General features: G+C 38.5%; 2 pseudogenes; both read right to left on the minus strand.

Moving 5' to 3' along the window:
* Window positions 1-2975: 2975 nt before the first annotated feature.
* On the minus strand, window positions 2976-4620 carry LOC125244533 (annotated as a pseudogene).
* Window positions 4621-7103: 2483 nt separating this feature from the next.
* Window positions 7104-18738, minus strand: LOC125244748 (annotated as a pseudogene).
* Between the last annotated feature and the right edge of the window lie 473 nt (window positions 18739-19211).

Here is a 19211-nt window from a genome sequence, read left to right on the forward strand (position 1 = left end):
CCCTGTGTTATGGAAGACCGCATATATAAAACCATTACCTAAAGTTCCATGTCCAAGAGAATACAAAGATTTTAGACCAATAGCCCTTACTTGAGTAATTGTGAAATGTCTTGAAAGATTGATACTTCCGCACTTAGTTCAGATGGTAAAAGATAAACTTGATCCGTTTGCCTATAAGAAAGGTTGTAGTATTGAAGATGCAGTTGCTGCTCTGGTGCAAATCGTCTCTAAACATTTAGATAATCCAATACAACTATAAGAACCTTGTTTTTAGATTTCTCTTCTGTGTTCAATACCATAAAGGTTGACATATCGGTGTCAAAACTTGTACAGTTGGGTGTAAATCCCCATCTGATTCATTGGTATATCTCATTCCCCACTAATAGAGTTCAGAGAGTTAAAGTGAATAAAACGTTGTCATCTGCTATCATAACAAATGTCCGAGGACCCCAAGGTTGCGTCAGCTCTGCCATACTTTTCACTTGTATACAGATGACTGTCGAACTGACAAATTAAGTCAGTATATTTTAAAGTATTCTGATGACACTGTGTTATATCTGTGTTGAATGATTTGGACAGTGCTAGGTTTCATCAACAGGGTGTGACTAATTTGCTTGAGTGGTGTGAGAATAATGAACTTGTCATTAACACAAGTAAAACAGAAGAGATTATATTTGGGTTTACATCGGATACTCATTCAATGCCTGATTTTATTCAATTCAAGTTAAAACTTATAAGTATTTAGGTGTAATAATTGATGATATGTTAACATGGAAAGATCACATTGATGCTCTCTGTAAAAGAACAAAGCAGAGAAAGAAAACTTCAAAAAAAGAAAACTTCATCATCTTAGGTCTTTCGGTGTAAGTTTCTTTTGTTCTTTATGTTTGTAATAATGAGTGTACTGCAATATTGCAACTCTGTTTGGTATAAAAGTCTGTCTGTTAAGCTAAAAACAGTTGTTTAATCAATTAAAAATCTGCTCAAGGATTGTTGGCCTGCCTCTAGAGAAGCTATATGACTCAACTTATTATAATAATTTGTTAAGACTGGCTAATAATATAATTTCTAATCCTAATCATGTCCTGCATAATGAGTTTGAATTATTACCATCAAATCGGAGGTACAGAATCCCAAGATTAAAAAAACTGAAACACTTGTTTGTGCATCAGAAGATCCTTGAGCTAAATAAGTCATGTGCTTCTCTTACTCCTCATATTAGGTTTGTTCGAGATGTATTGGTGCTGTACGTATTGGTACTCTAACTCCCTATCTCTGTTCCTTTTGCCTGTACTGAGTTGGGGAAGAAAGCCTTTGTCCACTCAGCTCCTTTCGCTTGGAACATGTTGCAGAAGGACTGGAAACTGACCGAGCTCTTGTCCTTAAACGCTTTTAAAACTAAGCTGAAAGCAATAGAGACTGCCTCTATAATGTGCAATTGTTTTTCATAACCTGTGTTATTTTAATGTTTTTTTTTTTTTTTTTTATAATTGTAAAATGTTGCTGCCTCTTGAGCAGGACTCCCTTGAAAATGAGGTTTTTAATCTCAATGGGACTCTACTGGTTAAATAAAATAAAAAAAATTAAATAAAAATGTGTTATGTTCTCATTGGTTGGTCAAGTCATGTGTCCTGTGTTCTTATTGGTTCATTGTTTGATTGTGCACAGGTGTTCCTTGTTAGTCTTTAGTCTGTTATTATATTTAGCCCTCATGTTTCCATTGTATCTTGTCTAGATTTGGTCAACTGCTGTTGCTGAGTGTTGTTTCTGTTTTCAAGTCAAGTGTTATTTTGTATCTGTTCACTTTTGGATTCAGTAAAACTGCACTTGGGTTCACATTCAACTCTCCTTCAGTGGACGTTCATCACAGGCTGGTTGCAGCACAGATTTTTCCCACAAAAAATCTAGGATCTAATTGCAGCAGTCTCTATTTATTAACAAACTCAAAAATAGAAAAACTACTCGATACAATCAGATCTCTAAAAAAGCATGAACAGAACAACCCACTTTCTTCGAAGTCGGAAGAAAGACTAACAGAAAATAGATACTTGATGCAATGAGGAGATCCAGGTCAGACGATTACATTGATTTTATTGGTTAATAAAATATGATCAAATAATAAATGATAGACATATTGATTTGGAATGATAAAAAAGCAAATTTAATAAAGAAATTATAATAAAAGAGTAACAACTAACAGAAACCAACTTCCAATATCTCTAAAATATTGAAGTCAAAATCCAAGTATTATACTAAGTAAAATGTTAGTAAAAATCTTAATAAAAATCGTAAGTAAGATCTTAACAAAATCTGAGTAAAATATCCTTGCCTTAAAAAAATAAAGTTTGCCGAGATCTCGTTGAATCAGAATGCCAAAGAGCAAAATTGAGTCACGATCAAGAGAGTATCAGATCGAGACTGAACATACAGAAAAATTGACCTCCTTATATACTATGAAAACTGTGGACACATGAGCAAGTTCCTCTTTTCATGTCACTGAGACCAGTAAACCACAGAAGTCATTAAGGCTAAATTTAGATATCAGATTGTAGGTGTCTCAGCGTCTCTGAGGTTCAAAGTACACTTTACCATATTGTGCTAGACATCACATGATGGAAAAATTGAAAGGTCTAACATTAGATCCTCAGTTCTCAGAAACACAGTGTGCTCGTGAAAACTAAAGTTCTATAAGAAGGTACTTGACCATTGCCTCGGCCATGCACAGTTTACTTCTGCAGATGAAAAATCATGTACTTATCATGTAACACATTATTTGCACATGCCAGAGGAAACTTACTCAGAATGCATATACGTGTGCAGCAGAATGAAAAAACACAGGTCAACAAGGACAGTTCAAGAAAGAAACAATGTACTTTTGTCATAAAAGAATGATAAAACAATAAATGATTTCTAATGATTAAAATATAACTGATTAAATGATCTATTGTTAGTAAAAGAAATATTCATCCCAATACTCATCAATACTAACCAAACCAAAGAATGAAGCAGATGCAGTGCATTAATCATACAAGTAACCATGGAAACAAATGCTAACAAACACTTTCTTTAAAGATGGTGTTGTATTGATAAAAAAAAAGAGTAAATGGACATTTTAAAATAATTCGAAGCTGGTTATTTTGATGTTTCAATGTTTCATTCTCATCAAACAAAGACTGGATTAAGTAGCCTGATATTTGACCTTAACCTGTAAACCCATAACATGTTGCATAAAACTGTTCTGTTTGTTCCCCGGGTGTATTTTAATTTACATGGCATTGATAAGAAAACCACTGAACACTGTGACATTATCTTCATCCCAGATCCATGAAGTACTTTTTAGGAGTACCATATAGACTCGATCCCCTTTCTCCAACAGCAGCGTTAAGCCATTGCCTCCGTTCTCTGTATAACATCGACTCTTGTGATGTTTTGTTGACGCTTCTTGCTTTCCATTTCTATACAAGGCCAACGATGTTGGATTTTCAACACCACAATGGTAGAAGAAACTGAAATAGTAAACTCCTCGTACCGGTGCAGTGAAAATCCCTGTTAAAGAGTGAGACAGATCTCCATTAACAGCTGTAGACATGAATTATACAAGTGTGTTGATATTGTTTTCAGCAAGTGTGGATTATCAATACCTGTGTCCTGCTTATAGGCATCACCAATATTACTGTAGATTTTCTTGTAAATCAGTGTTGTATCTGCGTTTACTGGTCCAAATGAAACCCTTTGATCCTAATGCAGCTGAAAATGCCACCTTTGGTTTGTCTGAAGAGAACATATACCTTCTTAAAATGTAGAAAATCGGCTCAGTAGCAATGCAAACAATTTATATATAAACCTTTTTGAAACACATTTACATTAAAAAATATATATTAAATAAAGATTATTGGAGTACGTTTTACAGGAAAATACTATTTCAGCCTTTCTCATTCAGAATTTCACATTTAATTCAGTGTAATAAATGCCATTTCTTTGAAACAGTTCACTATCAGACATTGCTAGTAAATTTCACAAATACTTGCACAGTAAATCTTACACCAATTGTTTTTCAGTGAATATGATATTACAGCACATCGGTCTTAAAAACACTAGTCTCACCTCGGTTTTCCTTTTGGAGTTTCTCAATCTGAGCTTCACTGTTAGCAAGTCTGGTTTCCAGAGTTTTCAAGAGTTGGTTATCTGTGGCTTCAAGTTCCTTTAGTATGTCTGTGTATTTTTTCAAAAGAAAAAATGTTTGTTTTCATCTATATTCAGAGGCATTCAGAGTGAATACAGTATATAATATTATATATGATATTCAAAAAACATTAAAAATAAACTAGCTTTACATGTAATATCAAATAACACACTACAGATTAATTATAATCAAGTACTTTACATGTGCTTTAGTATGTTTGATGTCAATGCATCAAAATTATTGTAGGCCCTACTTATTGAAATCATGACAAAAGATTATTAAAACACAATGCTTTATGGTGAAACCATAGAGTCCCCGTGAACCGGAAGTTGCAAACGACTTTTCTCCAGTGTTGTGACGGATTTCCAAGTGAAACGGAATATTTAATAGAGGGCAGGGTTTTACTTTAGCGCTCCTCCTCTCCATCTCTCACTCATTGCAGACTAACGGTCGGAGGGGAGTGGTTTAGGCGTTTTCAACTCAAGCCATCAAACTGACGTTATCAGGGAAGGAACGCCATTCCAGACCTCAAAAACTTTCAGATTTTGATTAAAGATTACCGCGACAAAAAAAAAAAAATTGTGTATTAACTTAATAATTAACTTATTAATTCTTGTGGTGAACAATTAAGGGATTAATTGTTCACCACAAGACTAGTAATATGCACTAACAAAAAATTATTTCATGCTGACTTTAGTGTATTCAAGTTGTCCTTTGTCCTGTTTCTGGTTTTGTTTATAGGATCCCGACAGCTATGCTCTATGGAAGCTTGTGTATAGCAATATTCAATTTGAAATGGAATATGCAAAATAGCAATGCAATATGTAAAATAGCAATGCATTTCTGTATTTAAATTTACATTTTTCCATTCCATATATGCAATGTTAGGAGCAAAATCATAATTCAAATTCAATAATATAATTTACATTTGCCATTTCCTACACTACGTTTAACATATAATTTAACATATAACATATCATTTAAATGTTAAATGTTTCTCTTTGTGAGGTTTGGTTTGGAGTGGCTGAAATGCATCTTTACGCACAACTGCCAGCCTGCATGGAGAGCTTCTTGAGACTCCAGAGACACCAGCAGCTTCAAATACCTGTTTGCTTCTCAACACTGGCTTTTTTATAGCTGCCCTTTTAATACATTTAATTTTTTTTTGACAGGAACTTTCATTAATAAGCCGAGTTTTCATTAATCTGACCGAGTTCTGCTGTGCTCTAAATCACTCACAAATCTTATGATAATTCGATAATCTCAATCTTCAATCTCAATCTTAATCTTCAATTTCACACAATATTAGTTGTTTTCATGCCTTTTGCACAACATTGCACCATTTCATGCTTTTCATCTTCAGAAAGATCTTTCTTCCTCCCACATATTGCATGAGAACTGTGACTTGCTTAATAATGTGGAACAACCTCTAAGTAGGGTTTCCACAGATCTGGAAAATTATTTTGTCTAAGATTGAAACCAGTTATCAAAAAAAAAAAAAAAATTCTTAGAAAAACTAAAATCTGAATGTTTATTGTACTGAAATCTTACTGATATGTCACTTGCATAATAATTTGGAACACATTGTACATGAGAGACATAATACAGATTTTGTTGTACTGTATCTTTTAATATATTTTCTGATGTTCATTCATGTTTATTTTCGTTCTGTAACATGTAGTAAAGAGGAGGGGATGAACGCATTCACTTTCGCTCTGCTCGCTTGAACTGTGGCACTACAGTGATTCTCTCGCACCAAGAGGGTATTTATTGTTTGAATTTTGTGATAAAATGGACAGAATTTTGAAAGATGAGACATTTTTTTTTCATATCAAAAGTAACAAAGCATAAAGCTTATCGTGATGTATTGGACAAATTTCATGATGAAACCTAAAAAGTGACCCACGGTCTCTGTTCAACTTTCTCTTCATAAATATGCATAATCTATCCTAAATGCTTATCCTGTAAATTTGTGAATACACATGAAAATGTGAACAAAAACAGTGTCTATTATATAGCTTATTATCATTAATATATGAAAATTAAAATTATGGGTAATAATAGATTATGACAGAATTTTTACAACCCTGTCCGTCAAAATGACTCACATAGATTCACAATGAACTTCTGTATGATTTGCATTTATTATGAATAATTAATAATGATTATTATTAAAGGATATAAATGATGAGATTTGCATTTGTTAAAGTAAAGAAATTATTTATATTAATCAATCATTTATTTTTCAGCAATGAATGAGGTCTTTCTGCAGAAATGCCATGATACAGTGGGCTTAAGAGTCAACAGATTTTGTGTTTTAAGTTGATTATCTGTTGTGTGTGTGTTTTGTTTTAATTATGCACAATTTATTCATTGTTTTATTTTTATGTTATATATTTTTCAATGTCCTATTTGGTTTTCATACAGAGAAATGTATGTTTCAATTGTTAAAGGTCTTTGTATTGCTTATTGTGAATTCATATGATTAAGTACAAGTAGCCTACATTTGACATTAAATACATAATATACTCTGTGTCTTTAAGGACTGTTTGTAACAACATGAACGAAGGAAATAATATGTTCATATATACAGTCAAATGGAGAAACACTTTACAACATGTTACACATTTATTAATAGCCACACCTGTTAGGAAATATGGTTGTCAATAATTGACTGTGTGAATAACTGTGAATGAAGCAAATTATAAATATTTTTAAAAAGATAAAGATTCATGCAGAAAAAAAGTGCATATGGACACTTACCTGAAGCCAGTATGGAGCCGATAGTGTCACTGGCTTCACTCACTCCCACTTTACCCACTATCCTGTAGCGGATCAAGTACTGCTTTCCAAACTTCCTAAGTCCAGTCAGAGTAAAGTCTTCATCAGATGTGTTTTTGACAAGCCACTGTTCCTCAGCATCAGAATCTGCATTTACCTTGCTGGTACTCCACTCTGTACCTGCACAGTTTCTCCAGTTGGGGACTTCTGCAGTTTCAGGGACACACTGCGCTCCAGGACATTCTTCACTATTGGTGGGGGAGGCTTCGACACGAGCTGGAACTGTGTGTTTGTCAGCTTCCCTTTTTCATACAGATAGATGGAGGAGCCTGTACTGGATGGATCGGCAATGGCAGAAATAATGAATCTGTACCTCTTTTCATCTTTATTAGCCTCTGAAAAACTTTTGAAAAGAGTTAACTTCTCTCTTCATCTTTGAGATGACATCAGGATAGTGGATCCACCTTTTTGACAGATGGTAACATGCTAGAGCTCGTTTTCATTCGCCACATCTAAGCTCTTTCAACTTAGCAGATTGCACAAACTCCTTCAGGGTTGAAAGATAACTGGTCTTCATACTTCAGAGATGTGAAGGTCAAGCACACTACAACATCAAGTATTAGGATCAAGGAGGATGGTGTTGAGACGGTCTGAGTCTTCAGTTAGGATTCCCTCCAGCACCTTGGTGTGAGAACTCAAGAAGTTAAGTTCAGACTTTGCATGATCCAACCACTGGTTAAGCATGTCAGGTTTAAAAGGGGAGCTGTAGTGGATCTTCAGGATGTCTTCCAATGAATTTTCCTCCATCTCTCCTCCTCGTATAGCAGGCAAGACCCTAGCCAGTGCTTTCAGGATCACTGTTTTGTAAATGCTAAAAGAGCCCTGAAATGAACAGAGCCTCTCTTTGATGTCTCTGAAAACATTTACCAGTGTATTTCTGAAGGAGGTCGTTGCATGTCCTCTCTGCTTCACCCAGCTCCTCGATTACATCTTCAGTTGTTGGAAACCAGACTTGTGCTAATTGTTCTCTTCAACTGAGCAGCTTTTGTATCCAGTAGAGAAAGAGGATAGAGCCAGACTTTTATTGGAACTGCATTCTGTGGATCCTCCTTCAGGAGAGTGGGGAGTTTCTTGTACACCTCTACAGCCTCCATGTAAGTGGTGGGGCTCTTCTCAAGGCGGACGTCACCATAAAATGTGCAGGCGATGCTCTCAACCATTCTTCTCATGACCATCTGACATTTTTAAAGCTCCTTCTCCCTCAATAGAAAATGAAGGGATCTTCTTGATCATGATATTTAGTTGTCCCTCAATCTCCTGCTTGTTTTCCTCTTCTGAAAAGGTCCGGTCAAACACCATGAAGGCCTGAGCTCCGTACAGTACAGCCGTGACCACATGAGTTGCAGTTTTCTGGCTCAAAGACCTCAGGGTAGGTGATCTGGCCCAGGTGAGTCATAGTGAGCTGTTCGAATCTGGAGGTTTCACTGTAATACATTGTAACTCTGGACTGTTGGTTTGAGGATTTGGTATCATGCAGAAACTTGGCAGATCCTCCCACCTCCACCAAGCCCTCCCAGAAAGCTGGCCTTCAGTGAAGCACTCACATCCAGGAGACTGGACTTACTAGAGAGAGAGTCGGAGCTACTGAACTTCAAATCTGTCATGAGCTTTAGATGACTATCCAAATCTTCACTCAGTGATTTCTTATCCCACAGAGTAACACCTGAAATGAGAAATGGCTTCAAACAGTTACATATGAGGGTGCAATGCCGATTTTGTATCTATATAACACAGCTAATTTAATATTTGGGTGCTTAATTTCATCTAAAAATGACCACACATGTACTGTTTTGTTGATTCACTTTTGGGTGAAAAAGAGAAGTAAAAATCATTTTAAGTAGGTACCATACACCACCTGGAATGAAGGTGTCCTTGCGGCAGTCATAAAGCATACCAGGAAACAGAGGTCTTCCTAGAGCTGCAACTTCAATGGTCTCTGATGCCATGACTGCAGTAAACAACAATGAACAATGGAGATATTTATACATTTGATGTTTAATGACTACTTTATCATTCTAAAATTATTTTTTACTTGTTACTGATTTCATTAGTTCTCACATATTTTTTAAACACTTAATTAAACAGTTAATTCAGTGTTTAAAAAAATTCAAAAACAAATAAAGGCACAAATTCTTACTTCACTGAATGCAATCATTAAAAAATTCTATCCATTGCCTGCTGTGAAATGACATATGCATCTGATTAGTTTGAAGAACATTTTTTTTTTTCCTAATGCATTTTGAGTTGTTGAGATGTATTTTCAAATATATTTCAAAATGGACAACAAAATTTGCTAAAATATATTTTCAAACATATATTTTCCAACAATATATTTTTGGCCATTTTCAGTATATTTTTTAAAAAATATTTTTTCAAAAGCATTTAAAAATATATTTTGCCCTGCATATATTTCAATCCAAGAAAATTCATCCACGTCACATTTGAAGAAAAACTTTTATTTGTTGTCTATAACGTGAACATTTGAATAAAAGCAAGGAACATACTTTACAATGTTCAAAAAAATACAACAATATACTCAACCAAATGTAACTTTTTTGCTTTCAAGGAGTCTCAGTTTCCCCAGTTCAAATCCTCTTTGGACACATTTGGAAATCTCTTCTTAACTGCAAGACAAAAATCACAGTTATTGTGACTGTATGAATGAGGTAAGGCTGGTGATTGACGCTCATGAGCACCAATCAGCAGCGAGTGGGCACTATTTCAGGGCTGGTTGGTTGCAGCCTGGGATGCGTCACGTCTGGATCCTCCCCCTTTTTCTGTTTTGTTTCAGCGGTTTCAGGTATGTGCTGTTAGCGCGTAACATTTTGCTAACTGTTTGTTGCACTAATACCTTGCTTGTTGTACACCAGCCTGTCTTTTCATCGGATTGTGTTTCTCTGGATGCTGTTTTGGATGCGATTACTGCCCTCCTTTCAGGTATGAGGACGTTTTATTGTAAGCTAGGTCTCGTTTCACTGAGGGGCGGGTGGTTTGAGTAATGTGCAGTCCCTGTACTTCAGTTTTACCAGCGGGTTATTTGAAGGCTGTGTATCCTGAGCGGTGAACTGATTGTAAAACTCGTCTATCCGCATTTGGTAAGTTTTGTTGGGTTTACGGGGGGGGGAATTTCGGCGTGTGATTGTGCAATTAATGGTAACCCTGTTTTGTGTTTGTATCATTCACGCATGTAATAGGATTCTCCCTTTCGTCCTGGGCGATTATTATTGCAGCTCGGTTCTGTCTCCGCAGCGCGCCGAGCGAACGATATCGGATTACAACTATTTAAAGGGACTTCTGCTGCTGCCGTCTGGTTTCTGTGATTTTGTTTTAACTAACTTTTTTTTTTTTTTTGGTTTATTTTGGGGTGGACGATCGTACATTTATTGGGGCTGGCCTAAGGACGACGTGGCTGCTCCTTCGAGTCCTGTTTTCCTCAAACTTTTAACAGTTTTTCGTTTATTTGTTGTGGTGTGTGTTTTTTTTTTGTTTTTTTTTTGCAGATTTGTATATGGTGACTTGTACTGTGCTGTGGTGACTGTTGCCCATCGTGTTACGGTGTAATTTTGACTGCAATTTGCTTTTCATTCATTCCTGTTTGAGATTTATTAGGGGTTCAAGCACGTAGTGCTGAAACCCTATTGTAATTGTTAGGATTATTATTATTATTATTATTTTTCTTCTGCCGTAAAACGCATCGTGCAGCCCAAACCGTAAATGCTAGAGACTTGAAACTTTGTCAAATGATAGTACAAAAATCGAGGAGAGGTTGACAAAGTATGACCCAAATCGGCCAATAGGTGGCGCTACAGCAATCAAATGCGCAAAATGGCTCATAACTCCTAAACCGTTTGTCGTAGATTAAAAAATTTACATATTTGGAATCCTTGGGTCAAGGCGGTTAAAAGCGTAGAAGATCAGATTCGCTCTGCGAGGTCCCGTTTTCCCGCCATTTTGAATTTTGTCCAAAACCTACTTTTGCGAACTAGTCCTAGGTTTTTCGCCCGATCGGAACCAAACCAGTGCAGAAATGTTCTCTGGACTCTGAATATCAAAAGTTATCAAAAAAAAGTTGAAATTTTGATTAACGGTCGCTAAGGGACCCCAAAACGTACGCTAAGGACGGAGCCACTTTTACTAAAATGGCTATAACTCAAGAACGAAATGAGATATTTGCACCAAACTTGGTACACATGTTTAGGTGCTTAATCTTTGGTCACGATAAAAAAACTGCGTCGATTGGACACTAGGTGGCGCTATAACTTGAAAAAAACATAAAAACAGCTGTAACTATGCAACCGTTAGTCCAATTGACTTGAAATGTGGCATGCAGTGTCTTGGTCCAAGGGGGCATGATATTCTATGAGGACATTAGCGTATCTCAAAAAACATGGCCGCCATCGGCCAATGAATTTTGAGCACCTATTAGACAAGGTTAACGGAGGTCGATCGGAACGAAACTCGATGGGCATGTTCGACTCATGGTCCTAAAGGTCTGTAAGAATTTTGAAAGAAATCGGCCACAAGTTGGCGCTAACGAGTTTTATGCCTCAGCAATCATGTGGTGTTTCATAAAACCACACAATATCCATATCATTTGATAGATCTCCTCATGCTGAACAACTTTGCCTCAAGAACCAATGCTGTCAATCAAATCGTTCATTAATTATTTGCAAATATGTGAAAAACCTACTTTTGCGAACTAGTCCTAGGTTTTTTGCCCGATCGGAACGAAACTAGTGTAGGACAATTCTATGGACTCTCTAGATCAATAATTATCAAAAAAAAGTTGAACTTTGCCCTTTGGTTCGCTATAACTGGGTAATTTAGAAAATGGGCGTGGCTAAATATACCCAAAAGCCTATAAAACCTAAACAAAAAGTCAGATCTTCACCAAAATAGGTGAGCACATGCAACCTATGACTCTAAAGAAGCATGCCAATTTTCGTGTAAATCGGACAATAGGTGGCGCTATAATTGTGAAAAAACTTTAAAAAACATATGGTTTTAATGGTTTTAGATGAAAATATATATAACTTTGGATGCGTCTGACTCATTTTCACGGGAGCCACTTCTTTAGACTCCTGAATCGTTGCCGAGTCTAATGATACCAAATATGGTAGGTTTCACCCTATGGTTTGTGCTACGTTGCGATTTAGCGCTTAAAAAACTTTTGCGAATATCTTCGAAACCGTTAGTCCGATCGAGACGAAACCAGCGTAGGAAACACGAAACCTAAGTTGGTTTACTATATGTTAAAGCTCAAATGTCAAAATTTTGATGGGAAGTGGCAAAAAAATCCAATAAATGTCTTTCATGGGTCATTTTTTATGCTCTCTTATATGTAAGTGTCTATAACTTCAAAACGGAATGAGATATTTTCACCAAATTTGGCACACATATGTATGGGCACACTCTGAGGACACCCAAAAAAAGTGGTGGAGATCGGGCAACAGATGGCGCTATAACTGTCAAAAAACCTTTAAAAAACATGTTTTTCCATACTGAATTGTCTGTATTGGCTGTAAATGGTCTTTTCCGTCTATGATCTAAATGTTTACATGCTTGTTAAATAAAATATAATAACTTATTATGTGCTTAAAGGCCTTAAATGCTTGAACCCCGGTAAATGCTGCTTGCAGCTTTAATTAGGGGTTCAAGCACGTAGTGCTGAAACCCTATTGTAATTGTCGTGATTTTTAGGGGTTCAAGCACGTAGTGCTGAAACCCTATTGTAATTGTCGTGATTTTTATTATTATTATTATTCTTTTTCTTCTGCCGTAAAACGCATCGTGCAGCCCAAACCGTAAGGCCTAGAGACTTGAAACTTTGTCAAATGATAGTACAAAAATCGAGGAGAGGTTGACAAAGTATGACCCAAATCGGCCAATAGGTGGCGCTACAGCAATCAAATGCGCGAAATGGCTCATAACTCCTAAACCGTGTGTCACAGGCTCAAGTGTCTTATATCATTGGAAAGCTGAGTCCTTGTCGAACAAAACGTATATCTCCGATTTCATTTCCGGTATGAAAATTTTTCCGCCATTTTGAATTTTGTCAAAAACCTACTTTTGCGAACTAGTCCTAGGTTTTTCATCCGATCGGAACCAAACCAGTGCAGAAATGTTCTATGGAGTCTACAGATCAATAATTATCGAGAGAATTTTGAAATTTTGATTCACAGTCGCTAAGGGGCACCAAAATGTATGTTAAGGGCGGAGCCACTTTTACTAAAATGGCTATAACTCGAAAACAAAATGAGATATTTTCACCAAACTTGGTACACATGTGTATGGGCTCAATCTTTGGTCACGATAAAAAAATCGCGTCGATTGGACACTAGGTGGCGCTATAATACGAAAAAAACATAAAAATATCTGTAACTATGCAACCGTTAGTCCGATTGACTTGAAATTTGGCATGCAGTGTCTTGGTCCAAGGGGGCATGACTGCCTATGAGGACATTGGCGTATCTCAGAAAACATGGCCGCCATCGGCCAATGAAGTTTGAGCACCTATTAGACAAGGTTATCGTACGCCGATCGGAACGAAACTCGATGGGCATGTTCGACTCATGGACCTAGAGGTCTGAAACAATTTTGAAAGAAATCGGCCACAAGTTGGCGCTAACGAGTTTTACGCCTCGGCAATCACGTGGTGTTTCATAAAACCACACAATATGCATATCATTTGATAGATCTCCTAATGCTGAACAACTTTGCCTCAAGAACCATTGCTGTCCATCAAACCGTTTATTAATTATTCGCAAATATGTGAAAAACCTACTTTTGCGAACTAGTCCTAGGTTTTTCGCTCGATCGGAATGAAACCAATGTAGCACAATTCTATGGACTCTCTAGATCAATAATTATCAAAAAAAAGTTGAACTTTGCCCTTTGGTTCGATATAACTGGGTCATTTAGAAAATGGGCGTGGCTAAATATACCCCAAATCCTATAAAACCTAAACAAAAAGTCAGATCTTCACCAAAATAGGTGAGCACATGCAACCTATGACTCTAAAGAGGCATGCCAATTTTCGTGTAAATCGGACAATAGGTGGCGCTATAATTGTGAAAACACTTTAAAAAACATATGGTTTTAATGGTTTTAGATGAAAATCTATATAACTTTGGATGTGTCTGACTTATTTTCACAAGAGTCAGTTTTTGGGACTCCTGAATCCTTGCCGAGTCTAACGATACCAAATATGGCAGGTTTCGGCCTATGGTTTGTGCTACGTTGTGATTTAGCGCTTAAAAAACTTTTGCGAATATCTTCGAAACCGTTAGTCCGATCGAGACGAAACCAGCGTAGGAAACACGAAACCTAAGTTGGTTTACTAAGTGTTAAAGCCCAAATGTCAAAATTTTGATGGGAAGTGGCAAAAAAATCCAATAAAAGTCTTTCATGGGTCATTTTTTATGCTCTCTTATATATAAGTGTCTATAACTTCACAACGAAATTAGATATTTTCACCAAATTTGGCACACATATGTATGGGCACACTCTGAGGACACCCAAAAAAAGTGGTGGAGATCGGGCAACAGATGGCGCTATAACTGTCAAAAAACCTTTAAAAACATGTTTTTCCTTACTGAATTGCCTGTATTGGCTGTAAATGGCCTTTTCCATCTGTGATCTAAATGTTTACATGCTTGCTAAATAAAATATAATAACTTATTATGTGCTTAAAGGCCTTAAATGCTTGAACCCCGGTAAATGCTGCTTGCAGCTTTAATTTATTTTGTTTTTGCTTTCTTTCAGGAGCTGGGGTCCCACGGGTGAAAGATCTTTTTGTGGTGGTGGTGCTGCTTCAACGTTTGCCGTGTGACACTTTTTAAGTGTACGAGTGTGTGATCTGAGTTCACGGTGGGGTGTGTGTGGAAGTGTGCTTTTGGATAACTAGCGCTGGTGATCACTCCGGTGGGTAACCCCAGCCCTGTAATTATATTATATTGTTTTGTTTATTTGGAAGTGGTGTAAATTGGTTTTGTTTAATGTTTTTTTTTTTTTTTTTTTTTTTTTTTTTTTTCTTTATGATTGTTTTTGTTATTTGTGTAATTGTCTATCACTGGACCTTTTTACCAGTGAGGACATTTTCTTTTGTTTTTGTAATTTGGTATAATTTAAGTTTATTTTTGTGCTGTTTTTGTCTCTTTGAATTTTCGTTTTGTGTAAATTTATTTTGCATTGTCACTGAGAGAGAGCTGCTATGAATGGTACCATATCATTGAGCCTATTTTAAGTGATTTTTCTATCTTGGATTCAAGTTGTGAATAAATTTTGTATTTTTATATGATGCCCATGTTTCCTGCCTACACTTATTTTTAAGAGAATCGAACCTGTGTGACCAAATAACAAACTCTGGGGTTTATTTCTATTTCCTGGGTGAAACCCTCCCAGGTGGCGTAGTCGAATTTTCTACAAGTAGATAAACTTGGGCTTGTGTGTGTTAACCTGTACCGCTCCCTCGCCACATTCTGGCGTAGTCGGCAGGGTCTCTGTTGTGTAGTGCAGAAGACGTGGGTATTGTTTGTGTATTTCTGTTTTGGATATTTTGTATTTCATTTTTCTTTTTCAGAAGCTGGGCAGCAGCAGTCCTTTTAATTTTGTGGGTGTGAAGAGTAGATCCCAAGTTTCATATTTGCATCAGTAGTGGTAAGTAATTGCGGATTTTGCAATTATGGACGACGAACTACGTGAGTTGAGAGAATTGGTAGCCCAATTAAGGGCAGATAATGAAAGATTGCGACAGGAGCAAGTGCCAATTGCACAACCTGGCCCATCTAATGCTCCTGTGTCTGCCGCTGTAGATCCTCCACGCATTGGTACCGGTGCATCAGCAACTGATCGTTTCGTTTTTGTTCCTCGAGATCGTAAGTGCCCGAAATTTAACGGTAGGTCCGGCGTTATGATCGAGGAATGGGTGGAGGAGGCTCAGGCCTGCATGCGGCTTCGCCATCTCTCTTCGGTTGATCAAGCGTTTTTCTTGGTTGATCATTTGGAGGGAGAGGCGAGGGAGGAAATTCGATATCGACCAAGGGACGAGAGGGAGGATCCAAACAAAATTATTCAGGCATTGCGTGAATTGTATGGTTGCACAAGTTCGTATGTAGCTCTTCAAGAGTCATATTTTTTTTTTCCAGAATACAACAGGATGGGGAGACCTTGTTAGTTCTCCCTGGCCCTGTTGAATCTTCTGGATAAGGTGAAACGTCAATCACCCCATGGTATGCCCAATGCGGATATTTTATTGCGAGATCAATTTGTTGAACATGTGAGCGATGGTGCGCTTTGTCGTGAATTGAAACGGTTGGTCCGCCGCCAACCCACTGCTATGTTGTTGGACGTTCGCAGCGAAGCTATTCGCTGGGAACGTGAGGGAATGCCGGGGGGGGGCACGTGGTCGAAGCCAATCAGTTCCTTCCGCTTATGGTATTCAGTATGGGGTACAGGGACATCAGCACACGGGGGGAAGTAGTATCTCGGCGACTTCCGAATTGAGCGAGTTGCGAGAAATGCTGAAAAAGCAGCAACAACAATTGAATCAACTTACTCAAAGTGTGGCTCAAATTCAAAATCCTCAGCGTTCGCAATTATCCCGGCTTAATCAGATCATTTGTAGAAGGTGTCAGCAGCCTGGTCACTTTGCCAGGGATTGTGATGGGAACGGAGACCTTCTCGTTTTCCACCAGCATGTGCAGATTCCGCGGTAACGAGGGGTGGGCAGTCACAGTCCAGGCAGCCGTCGGAAAACTAGTTCCCGCTGAGCTGCAGGGCCACAGCTTGGTCGGGGAAAAGACAGGCTCGGGTGTTCTAAATGATGCCGATTTTATGTCTCGTTTTATGTCGACGTGTCCACAACTCGACGTGTGTATGGGTGGGGTTATGGTACCTTGCCTGGTGGACACTGGTTCCATGGTGTCCACCATTACAGAGAGTTGTTTCTTGACAAATTTCGGGTCGTGGGGTCAGGAACAGCTTAGGTCGTGCCACTGGTTACAGCTCCGAGCTGCGAATGGCCTCTCAATTCCTTATATCGGCTATTTAGAGCTGGACGTACAGCTTTGCGGGCGCGTGGTCTTAGGGTGCGGAGTGCTGGTGGTCAGAGATCCTCCCGGTGGTTTGTGTGCTCAGGTTCCTGGGGTTCTGGGAATGAACGTCCTGAGCCGCTGCTACCGGGAGCTCTTTGGCCAGCATGGCACAAGTCTTTTTGATTTACCTGTTGTGTCACAGGCCCCTATTTCTGTTTTCCAGGCCTTACAGCATTGCCACTTCATTGACGTCCAGCCAGTTTCAGATCAGGGGGGTCGAGTCAAAGTGCGTGGACGCCGGGCGTGTCGCATCCCAGGGGGCACCATGAAATTGGTTGCCGTAACGTGCTCTGCACAGTACTCAAATGGTACAGTATTGTTTGAGCCACCAGATTCTGGTCTTCCAGCAGGTTTGTTGGCATCTCCTGCTCTGGTACACGTGGCCCATGGCACAGCTTATGTGCCTGTGGTTAATGTGGGTACAATAGATGTAGTAATGTATGCTAGCACAGTCGTAGGCACTGTCAACCATGTTCAGGTGGTTAGCTTACCCCCAGAGGTCACTGAAGTTCAGGAGGTTTCGGCTAGGGTGAGTACACAAGTGGTCCAGGCTTCCCTGTCTGTACCAGAGCAGATCAGGGCAATTGACTTGTCTGTGTTGTCAGTGGAAGAACAAGGTAAGGTGAGGGCGCTACTGGATTAAGTATTCGTCTGTGTTTTCCATTCACGATGGGGATTTGGGATGTACTAATCTCATTTCCCATGACATCCCCTTACTAGATGAGGTCCCTGTGCGCCAGCGGTATAGACGTATTCCTCCTTCCGAGTACGAGGTAGTAAAGGCACACATTAACCAACTTCTTGAGGCCCAGATAATTAGAGAGAGCTGCAGCCCTTACGCTTCGCCCATCGTTTTAGTCAAGAAGGACGGTAGTCTACGCATGTGTGTAGACTACCGTCATTTAAACGCCAAGACCAGGAAGGATGCCTTTCCCCTACCCCGTATCAAGGAGACGTTGGACTCACTGGCAGGGGCACGTTGGTTTTCTACCATGGACCTTGCCAGTGGGTACAATCAGGTCCCTGTTAGTGAGGTAGATAGACCTAAGACAGCTTTCTGTACTCCGTTTGGGCTCTTTGAATGGAACAGGATGCCATTCGGGCTTTGCAACGCCCCAGCACCTTCCAAAGATTAATTGAGCGGTTATTTGGGGACCAACAGTGCCAGTCTCTCCTCTTGTACCTTGATGACATTGTTGCTGCTTGTACCTTGATGACACCTAGCTCGGATGGAGGTAGTCTTAAGCCGGTTACTCAGGGAGGGTTTGAAGGCCAAGTTGTCTAAGTGTGCTGTAGGAGCCATTTTTGAGTTTAGGTTAATCTATTGCATAATCTATATGCTTTTGGAGCATGGATACATTTTGTTAGATTAGGGCCCTTTATTTTGTAGGGACTTTTATTTTGACAGTCGGTGAGAATGTTTGAAGATAAAGATGGCCGCCTCTCACCTTTCTCAAACAAAGGAACATAGGAAGCTGTTGGAACGTATTTAGCATACAGTTCTTTACATCGCTATTTCGCTAAAGAATCTATATTGAATTAATTGAACTGCTGCTGAACACTATTTGGACATTATTTTTGATATTAAGTTGTGCCTTCTTTAACCACCACCCATTTCAACCACTTACCAATCGTTTGTTGGATTACTGGAGTCCATGCTTTGTCTGTTACTACCAACCTACTTACCTGTCTGCTTGCCTGTCTTGCTCTGCTCACCTGACCTGTTCACCCATCGACTGGAACTCATCTCATCCACCTCAAAAAAGGTACAACTTAAGTTTCTATAAGTTGGATAGCTTGTCAAAGAAGCTAAGCAATACGTCCCAACTAAGAGTGGTCCGCCACTACAGTTAGTAAAGAACTTTGCAACTGTTTACACTGCTTCACAATCAAATTGTTTGGAACCCATGGAAGCATTTGTTTAACTTCTAATGAAAATGTTTTTTTTTTTTTGATACTATGGAGTTGACGAAGTTTTGGATCTTTTGAGAACTTACCTTTTCAAGTTCACTATTGGAGTGCATTATCGTTTGTTACTGGATTTGCTATTGGAGCGGACCATGATTTTGTTGTTCATGCATATACAGCTTAAA

Source organism: Megalobrama amblycephala, linkage group LG14 (assembly GCF_018812025.1).
Source record: "Megalobrama amblycephala isolate DHTTF-2021 linkage group LG14, ASM1881202v1, whole genome shotgun sequence".
Lineage (NCBI taxonomy): Eukaryota > Metazoa > Chordata > Actinopteri > Cypriniformes > Xenocyprididae > Megalobrama > Megalobrama amblycephala.